Genomic DNA, 10836 nt, shown 5'->3' on the forward strand with positions numbered 1-10836 from the left:
AGAGAGGTTACCTTTGGGGGTCTCAAAAAACACTGAAGTTACAGGATACTCTCGGGTGTCCCCATGCACACAAATAACAGCCACCCTGTTCTTCCCAGAGACCTCTGTAGTAACTAATTCAGCTTTTATCAATGTTACCAGGCTACCTGAATCCAGCAACACATCAACATTTCTACCATTAATACACATTTTACATAAATGTTTCTCAGGTCCCCGAATGGCAGTGCATGCAACTGTCGCAAACAGCGACTGATGTCTCTCCCTTATAAAGTCACATTGCATAGGCTCATCCACAACGGGGCAATTGGCGGCAATATGTCCCTCTTGCCGGCAGCGGTAGCAAATAATCTTTTTCGCTGTCTCTTGCAGCATGGGCTTCCTGGGCTGCTCCCGCCAGACCTTAGGTAGAACTCCCACCCTCTCACTCTCTCCACCCTCACCCCTTGGAGTCATCTTACCCGCCACTGGGAATGATCTGGTCTTAGGGTGGAAAGTCCGTGAGTCCCTGGAAGAGGTGGTCAGGTTCTCTGTAGCCAAGTACCTCTCAACCAGATCCACAAGTTTATCTGCATTTTCTGGGTCTCCATGGCTTACCCATTTTTGGATGGCAGTAGGAAGAGCTCTCAGGAAACGATCCATAACAACACGTTCCACAATGTTTGGTGCGGTCAAAGTCTCTGGCTGCAGCCACTTCCTGCTCAGGTGAATGAGATCATACATTTGAGACCTGGGGGGTTTTCCAACCTGAAAAGTCCAATTATGCACACGCTGAGCCCGGACGGCCAGGGTGACACCCAGCCGTGCCAATATTTCTGTTTTTAGCACCACATAGTCTTTTGCTTGGTCAGGCTCTAGGTCATAATAAGCTTTCTGCGATTCCCCAGTTAACAGAGGGGCCACCAGTCCAGCCCATTGCTCCTTAGGCCACTTTTCCCTTTCAGCAGTCCTTTCAAATGTGGTCAAAAACACCTCCGGATCATCCTCTCCAATCATTTTTGTCAATAAACGGCTCACACCAAAGGATGCGGTATTATTGTAACCACTTGCTTCATTGGTCTGCGGACGTTGCTGTATTAATGTCTCTATTTTCTGTTGAAAATTCTGCTCTTGCTTCTGCAACAGGTCTATAAAGCGGGCTTCAGATTGCTGCTGGGCTTGTTGCTGAGCTTCCAGACTCTGCAGGTGAGCTTTCTGCTGAGCTGCAAGGCTCTTTTGTAAAGCTGCATTTGTTTGCTGCTGATTTGCATTTGCTTGCTGCTGGTTTGCATTTGCTAGAGCCAGCTGTCTCAGTATCTCCTCCATGCTGGCCTTTAAAAAAATTGAAAAAAAACTGCCAAAATTCTCCACCAACTGTGAGGGGTTAGCTCGGCAGCGGGTGTGTGTGACCCCCTGGATGGGTTCACAACACAAAATCCGGCACAGCAGACAGCGTTGTAGGTGCAAAAAACAAAAGATGCAGTTTATTTATGCTACATGCAGTGATACATATAACAGCCAAAAAAATAAAACATGAAAATAAATCCTGGTCAGCTTGACCTCTAACTACACACTTAGATTCCCTGTCTAACAACTGAGTGCAGCCTTGTGCTGCACCAGTCCCTGTCTCTGTTGTAGAGGGTTGCCACACAGGCGTTAACTCACCGCACAGAACAGATATCACACTCCCCAGTCTATACAACACAAAACTGGTTCCAGGATGGAGCATCTCCCTAAGCATGCTGGTTTTTTTTGTAGAGGTCTTAATGAGCCCACTTACTTCAGCTGGGCTCATTAACTTTTCCCCTCTAATTGTAAAGGTCTGCATAAAGCCTGAATCTAGGGCACACATATTTCCCATCCTGGATACAACCAGGTGACTTTACCTGCGTGCTGCCACATACCCCCCCCTCTTGTTTCAACCTTGGGGTTGTAACACAAGCAGTCAGACACGCATGTATCCGAGACAAAGCATCCACATTCCCCATTTTAACACCAGGGCGATGCTTAACTGTAAAGTTAAATTCTTGTAGGGCCAGGAACCACCTATTTACCCTTCTATTGGTCTCCTTGTTCTGAGCCATCCACTTTAAAGGAGCGTGATCAGTCACCAGGTCAAAGTGCCTACCTAGCAGATAGTACCGAAGGGAATCTAGAGCCCACTTCACTGGTAAACATTCCTTCTCAATCGTGGCGTAATTTACCTCATGGGACTTCAACTTCCTGCTAAGGTAAATGACTGGGTGCTCTTCCCCGTTCCAGACCTGGGATAACGCTGCTCCTAACCCAACGTCTGATGCATCAGTTTGTACAACAAAGTCCTTAGAGAAGTCTGGTGAGTACAACACTGGCTGGCTACATAAGGCTGTTTTTAAGGACTGAAATGCTTCTTCAGCCTCTGGGGACCATTTAACCATGACCGACTCTTTCCCTTTTGTCAGGTTTTTTGTAGAGGTCTTAATGAGCCCACTTACTTCAGCTGGGCTCATTAACTCTTCCCCTCTAATTGTAAAGGTCTGCATAAAGCCTGAATCTAGGGCACACATATTTCCCATCCTGGATACAACCAGGTGACTTTACCTGCGTGCTGCCACAATAGATATATACAGATAAAAAATAGGGAAAGATCTGTATTATCAAATTAGTTTGGCATATTGATATTGGTCACTTACCGGAGGTCTAATAGTACAACCAACACTTGAAGGTAGCGCCAATAGCCCCCAATAAATATCTATATTAACTTTCAGGCACGGACTTTAACAAAAGCCCTTGTACTTAGGGGCGGCTGCAACCTGTCTGCCTCTTCTCCTCTCCGTGCAGTAGCACTTATCCCCTTCCTTTTATATATATATTTCTTGTTCTTCGTATTTACCTCCATAAGCGCGGCTATTTTTATATATCTATACGAACTTCTTTTGATGCTCATAGTCACACACACTTCTCCCGAACGTATTTCATGACTCTTTTTTAACCATTTCAGCAATACAATTTTAGTTTGCGTCACATCTACACAATTTTAGATTTTGTTTATTCTTTTTTGAATGTTTTCTTTTTTTGGATTCCGTAAAAATCTCCTTTAAAGACAGTTTGCTAATTTCTCCTTTTTTTGGGGTGTTTTGTGTGTGTAAACTTACCACAACAACATTATTGTATTTTTGATATTTTGTTTTTATTTTTTAATCTACAGGAGGTTGTTTAGTGTTGGTACCCCTTGTTATTCATTTCACTTTTTTTTTTTAAATGTACCTGCCTGCTCACAAATAAACTGGCCTTTTGGAAGGAAAACACATACACAAGTATTTCATCAAACAAAAAATACCTTTATTTAGGCCTCAATAAACTAAAAAGAGGAACGCAGCGCTGGAGAAACTTGTTACTTTGGTGCAGCCTTTGGCCCCCAGGGCAGACATGAACAAATTAGAATATAAAAAATTGGTGGCCTGAGGAGTACATATCTCAGGGAGCTAAGTCTGGTCCCGAAGTCCTAGAGAACAGGAAATTCAGATGCCATTTATGTCCACAGGATGTGGATCTTCAAGAGGCTGCATCTTCTGGCAGACCAGACTGAACCCAGGCCATCACTCACTCGTCTTCCTTGGGCACTTCCCACCAGGCATCCTTCGAGGCTGTGGCTGGGCTCCTGTAGTTGGGGCAGGAGGTGGAGGGCGTTGGTCGACCTCCTGGCTGCCACTTGCCACAGCCCCCCCCCCCCCCCCCCGACTGAGGTCTTCCTGTGTATGAAAAGGGGACATAGTTTTAGTTTTTTGATCATCAATCACACCATTTTGTGCTCCTGGCTTTTGATAATTGAATGTTACCAAATAGAACAGACTATCATTCTGAGCCCAGCATTTTTCTTTGCCGTCCCAATCATTTTTGGTCACTACTGTCTATTGAGATGTAAGCCACTTTGATAAATCACAACTTACTGATCAATAAGAACATCTAGTTAACATCATTCAATGTAACACAAGAAGTATGTTCAACAATGCAATGCCTGTCTCAAGCTGGGCCCCACCACATGTTGCTGCCTGGAAGGCCCAGGTTGGACGTTGGAAGCCTCAGCTGGGGGTGAAGGATGCCTTGAAGGAAGACTGGAGAGTGGTGGCCTGAGTGGTGGCCTGGGTACCCCCTGGTCTACCAGAAAATGCAGCCTGTCAAAGTGAACCATCCTGTTGTAATAAACGGCATCTGTATCTCCTGCTCCAGGTACTTCTTTCTCTCCCTGAAATATGTAATCCTCATGGCCCCAATTTTCCTATTCAGATAGGCCATGTCTGCCATGGGGACCATGATCCGCACCAAAGAAAGCAGTTTCTCCAGCGCTGCGTTCCTCTTTGTTATGTCGGCATAAAACTCGTTGTGGAACTGCCACAGGCAGGGCATCTCCTTGTAGAGTTCTAGGAATAGCCCCATAAAATTTGGGTTTTGGAATGGATCCATATTGTCTGCAAGACACAACACAAGACAAACCCTCAAATACTAATAATGCCATTAAAAACCCTCCTAATCTTGTCCCAACATCGGCCTATATAGAAGCAGTCTAGTCTAGTGAAGCACCAAGTTAAAATTTTTACCTTAGTTTGCACGTTCGTCGCGTCCACACCTCACTCTCTTCCCAGATCGTATGGACGATACACGCGTGTTGCGTTTTATATACAGTGCACATGCGTGAAACTACGCCCACCCCTGACGTTCTTTCTAGACCAGGGATATGCAATTAGCGGACCTCCAGTTGTTGCAAAACTACAAGTCCCATCATGCCTCTGGGTGTCATGCTTGTGGCTGTCAGAGTCTTACTATGCCTCCTGGGAATTGTAGTTCTGCAACAGCTGGAGGTCCGCTAATTGCATATCCCTGTTCTAGACTATTCCCCACCCCTTCGCTTCCGGCGCAGTGGGGAGAGCATATGGCAGAGAGAATGCAGGTGCGCACTAATAATAGTTCCACTAATGAGGAGGAGGGTGAGGAAAGCCCGGAGCCTGAAAAGTCCCGATCCAGGAAGACAAGATTTAAGGCCTCAAATATTATTTTGGAGAGATGTTGGAGATAGTCGACATATTGAACAGGACCGACTATGATGGGAAGTATGGACCTTACCCAAACATCAGAAAGGCCAAGATCATGTCTAAAGTTGTGAAGAGTCTTTATAATAATTTTGGGGTAAGCCGATCCAAGGATCAACTGAGAAAACGCTGGTCAGACCTGAAACTGAGGGAGCATGAGCAGTACCTAAGGATCAAGCGTGTTCTTAAAAAAAGTAAGTAGTTGTCGTGTGTTCATATGATTATTCTTGCTTGCATACTGCTCCATGTGCTTTGATTTCATGTTGTGCATTTTAAAATGGCCACTTTCAAGTTCATGGTTTCATTCGTTCGTAAGAAACATTGTTCTGCAGGGAAGTATTCCAGCTTAACAAAGTGTCCACAATAATGTTCTCACCTTGGAACTCGGCCAAAAAATACAATTGTACAACTCTTCCAATCTATGTTTCAGATTCCTATTTCTACCCTCTGTGTGCTAATTATTCTTTGTTTACATTCTCATAGGGAAGAGAAGACTCGGCAAGTATGAGGACACCAGGGACCACACCCCTCCCAAAGAAGGCCAACTTCCAAAAGCACAAACAGAGGAGCAGGAGGAGGAAGGAGAGATCGTGGAGGTTGAGAAAATTGTCACCACAACAGGTGAGTGATGGAGAACATAGCTTCCGGTAAGCTCAGCAATGTATGTCACCATATTTTGATTACATGGTGTGTGTTTTTTTTGCTTTGTTTTGTAGGTGATGTGGAAGAAGATTCCCGTTTTACCAGTGAAAGTGCCCAGATCCTGATTGGGGAGATAATGGGGTGCAATCGGGATTTGGAAAACATACAGCAAAACATCAATGATGTTAAAAATAAAATGAAGAACATCATTGATGTTTTGGGGAGAGTGTGAAACACAAAAAAATAGATAGGGTTTTATTTTTGCTATTTTAAAAAAAAATGTTGTATTTATCGAAATTACAAATTTGGAAGATGCACAGAGCGTGTAAACATGCGCTATCTCCCATCATGGGGGATCAATGTACATGTTTTGTGTAAAGTGTCTGAGATGAAGGGGTTGCAGCCCCAAAGCATGTACATTGATCCCCCATGATGGGAGATAGCACATGTTGACACACTGTGTGCATCTTCCAAATTTGGATTTTTCAGGGGTCACACCCGATGTGATGAAGGCAATATCAGCCCAGTTTGTGCATACTCATGTCTGATATTGTCTTCACTTTTCAAAGTTGTAAGTTCCTGTGTTCTGTATTTTACGGTTTGATACATGCCTGTTTACACAAAAACAACAAGTAAACAAAATTCTGATTAAACTCTGTTTTAGATACACACAATTTCTTGGTTTGTTGTAAAAAACCTTTTTTAAACGCACATGTGAATGTGCTTGTATTAAAAAGTTTAATTATCAATAATGTGTGGCTTCCTTTTTCATTGCGCAAAAAATGTATTTGTAGTAACATTTTAGTTTGTGCTGAGAAGGAGTGCGATTTACTAAAGGCAACTCCACTTTGCCCTCCAAGTGCAGTTTCAAGTGTACATTTGCAGTGCACTTGTAGTGCATAGTGGATGTGCCTTTAGTAAAAAGCACCCACAGTGAGGTGTAAATTTGGACAATCATGCCATTTTCCTGCCATGGTGCTGAAAATGAGCACTATTTTGGTCAGTAATGCACTACATACATTAGTTACAAAAACAAGGTGTGTGTGTAGCAGACCCACAACATAATAAGATTATCTGAAGAAGAGACTGTCCCCTCATCTTGCTCTGAACTTGGGTTTGCACTGTTGGTGAAAAAGGCACAACTTGAAAAAAACTGGCAAAGTGGGAGGCCACAGTCTGCCATTCCTGTGGCATTGAAGGACACTGGGTAGTGAAACAAGATCAAAAATTAATAATTTGACAAATCAACATTGCAAGCAGATTAGACACCCACATTTTTGGTCAAAATTAGTATAACATTTTGGGAAATTAGTATTTAAAGCCTAAAGTATAAGGTCCCCTTATAAAAAATGAGGGGGGATGTTTAGGACATTTAACCCTCTCCACTTGATTGAGAGCTGAATGCCTAAATAATGTGTGATACTTTGGGAAGCCCCTCCTTACTTACACTATTGGCAGCCCACGGGACAGGTAAGAATTGTCATAATAACAAAATGAAACCAAAATGGAAGCACATTTTGACATTCTGCTATTACATATCAAGATAATTAATATGTTAAAATAAAAAATAGCATTTGAAAGTATTGAGGCAGGCCCTTACACTACATACTTAGGTGAACTCGTCCATAAATGTGAGCATCAAAAAGGTAGGTATAGTGTGTATTGGGTTTGGTAAAGTCATCAGATAGAGGATTGCTAATAGCTGAGCTAGCAGTTGGGGGGAGGGGGGTTACTAATGAGTTTGGCACAACCCCAAAAATTTCAAAAAAGTCACTCTGCATGAATTGAAGCACACACATCACATTTGTAGACATTTTAGGGGGTGTTTAAGGAAAAGCAATACTATGGAGCTGACAAAAAACATTGGTAAGTGACTAGACTATAGTTTTATGGGCCAAGAAGAGCATGGTGGGGAAGTTAGTGAGGCAAATATGCCTGAGGACAAAGGGGCAGAGCATATGAATTAGAGAATATTGCAATAATGGTAATTAGGGAATGAGGAAAGAAATGCAAGACATTAGCAAGCATTAAATACATAGAATGTGATGTTAAAGGATAAAACTTAGCTTCATATAGTCCTTCTGCAGGACCTGAATGATGGCAGAACAGGTCTCTGGAATAATGATCCCCAGAGCCTGGGGGGAGATGCCTGTAGAGAACTTGAGGTCCTGAAGGCTTCTCCCTGTCGCCAGGTAGCGCAACGTGGCGATGAGCCTCTGCTCCTGAGTGATGTCTTGCCGCATGCAGGTATCCTGCCTGGTGATATAATGGGTCAGCAAAGCCAGCAGATGGTGAAAAACGGGGTCCGTCATCCAGAGATAATTCCTGAAATCATCAGGATTATTCTCACGGATCTCACAGAGCAAATACATGTGCGAAAACTGGTGACGCTGGCGCAACCAATTCTTGGTCCACAAATGCCTCCCCTCCCTGTTCATGGACCGGGCTTGTGTCAAAGTAAGAACCCCAACACGAAGCCCCTGCACAGCACAGACTGTACCACGAGTACGTAGACGAAACATGGTTTGAAAACGGTCAGCTGGTCAGAACGGACACCAGAAAGCATCGATAAACAGCAAGGCTTGAAAGAACTAACTGAATAGCAGAAGCAAGCAGACAATAAAAAATGCCTTTCAAAGCGTACTATACCAAGATATAGTCCACAATGAGAAACAAATACTTACTGACTACACTAACTGATTATCAGATACGGAAAGAAAAAGCTGAAACTGAAGAGCAGTAGCGATCTGAATCACTAATCTGAAAAGCGCGAATCTTCTCTCACCAAACTTCTACTAAACATGAGATCAGCAGAAGGAGCCCAAAGGGTGCCGGACATGGTGCTGAACTTCTCTTTTCTAGTCCCGCCGTACACGGCTTACGTCACCACATTCTTGGCAACCGCAAAATCCGACAACTTGGTCCAACCGTGTGTATGCCACAGTTTCGGACTAAATCCGTCGGACAAAATCCGTCAGACAAAATCCAACGGATTTGGTTGGCAGAATGTCTGACCGTGTGTACAGGGGCTTAGAATGATCAAGCAGCGGAACAGCCACAATGTTCATTCTTATGGTGTAGGGAATCTCCAGCTGAAAAAGCTAATATCTGAATGATGCCTGTAGCTACAGGAATCATTCAGATATCCCCGCACAAAGTCAAGGATGTCATATGATGGCCCGCGGGTGGGAAGTTGTTAAAATGCATTTTTTTTAACACAAAGTTGTCCATTTATACAATATTTCTTACACATAGCATGCACATACGAAAAATGACACCCAAAATAGATACTCCTACTCCTCCTGAGTACGGCGATACCACATGTGTGAGACTTCCACAGCCTGGCCACTAGGGATGAGCTTGGTGTTCGAGTCGAACGCATTGTTCGACTCGAACACCGGCTGTTCGCCTGTTCGGCGAAGCCAGAACTCTGTGGGCCGTTCACGCCAAATTCGTGTGGCACTCACGGCCCACAATTGCCATCGCAGTGCATTGCTGGCTCATGATTGGCCAAGCATACACTGACCACGCATGCTTGGCCAATCACATCGCGGGCAGAGAGGAGAGCCATGATTGGCCACAGGCAGGATGCCTGTGGCCAATTATAGCTAAGGCTGTGTAGTACACGCCCCACACTATATAAGGTCACCAGCGTGGCGGCCTTGTGTAGTGTTCTGGCATCTGCAGGAGTTAGTGGGTGTTGTCTGTGTGCCTTCAGTGCAGTATACACCTGCATCTACATATATTGCTATATCGCTCTTCTCTAATTGAGCCATTAGCCATCTATAGGAATTTGTGGGTGTTGTCTGTGTGTCTTCAGCGCAGTATACACCTGTATCTACATATATTGCTCTTCTCTAATTGAGCCATCAGCCATCTGCAGGAGTTTGTGGGTGCTGTCTGTGTGCCTTCAGTGCAGTATACACCTGTATCTACCCTTTGTTGCTGTTGTCTAATTGAGCCATCTGCCATCTGCAGGAGTTTGTGGGTGTTGTCTGTGTGCCTTCAGCGCAGTATACACCTGTATCTACCTATATTGCTCTTCTCTAATTGAGCCATCAGCCATCTGCAGGAGTTTGTGGGTGTTGTCTGTGTGAGTCAGACCATGACTCACTTATATAACCACTTAACCAGTTCCCGACCAGCGCACGCCGATGTACGTCAGCAGAATGGTGCGGGCAGGCATATTGGCATACAGGTACGTCCAATCTTTAATGCCGCCCTGCCATCACGAGCGTGCCGCCAGCTGGTCGGGACCCCCGTGAGTCCGGTCGCGGGTTCTGCGGACTTGATCACCGCGGGCATACCCGCAATCGTCTCACAGGGCGGCTGAACGGAGAGATGCTGTTGTAAACAGCATCTCTCCGTTCTGCCTAGCAACGCTGATCTCTGCTCCATGTGATTGGAGCAGAGATCAGTGTTCACTAAACGAAAGCCCAGCCCCCAACAGTTAGTAACACACCCCTAGAAACACTTAACCCCTACACTGGAATATGTAGAAGAATACATATCGGCCTAAACTGAGGGAAAAAAAATGTTTTTTTAGATATATTTTTGGGGGATATTTATTATAACAAAAAGTAAAAAATAATGTGTTTTTTTTGTGGCTCTATTTTTCTTTATAGCGCAAAAAATAAAAACTGCAGGGGTGATCAAATACCATCAAAAGAAAGCTCTATTTGTGAGAAAAAAAGGATGTCAATTTTGTTTTGGAGCCACGTCGCACAACCGTGCAAAATGTCAGTTAAAGCAACGCAGTGCCGAATCGCATATAGTGGTCTGGTCTTTGGCCAGCAAAATGGTCCGGGCTGAAGTGGTTAAGGACCGCCTCACGCCAATATACGTCAGCAGAATGGCACAGCTGGGCACAATCACGTACCATTACGTGATTCTTTAAGTGCCTAGCCAAGGTTCGGGAGCGTGCCGCCGACCCTGTGCTCCGTGACCGTGGCCGCGGGACCAGCGGACCCAATCACCGCTGGTATCCCACGATCGGGTCACAGAGCTGAAGAACGAGGAGAGGTCTGTGTAATCAAACCTCTCCCCGTGCTTCCCTGTGTGGCTGCCACCGATCGTCTCTTCCCTTTTATAGGGAAGGACGATCAGTGACGTCACATGCCAGGCCACGCCTCCTACAATAAAAAACCACACA

This window comes from Lithobates pipiens, unplaced genomic scaffold (genome assembly GCF_037356315.1).
Source record: "Lithobates pipiens isolate NorthernLeopardFrog02 unplaced genomic scaffold, aLitPip1_a1.2 Scaffold_18, whole genome shotgun sequence".
NCBI lineage: Eukaryota > Metazoa > Chordata > Amphibia > Anura > Ranidae > Lithobates > Lithobates pipiens.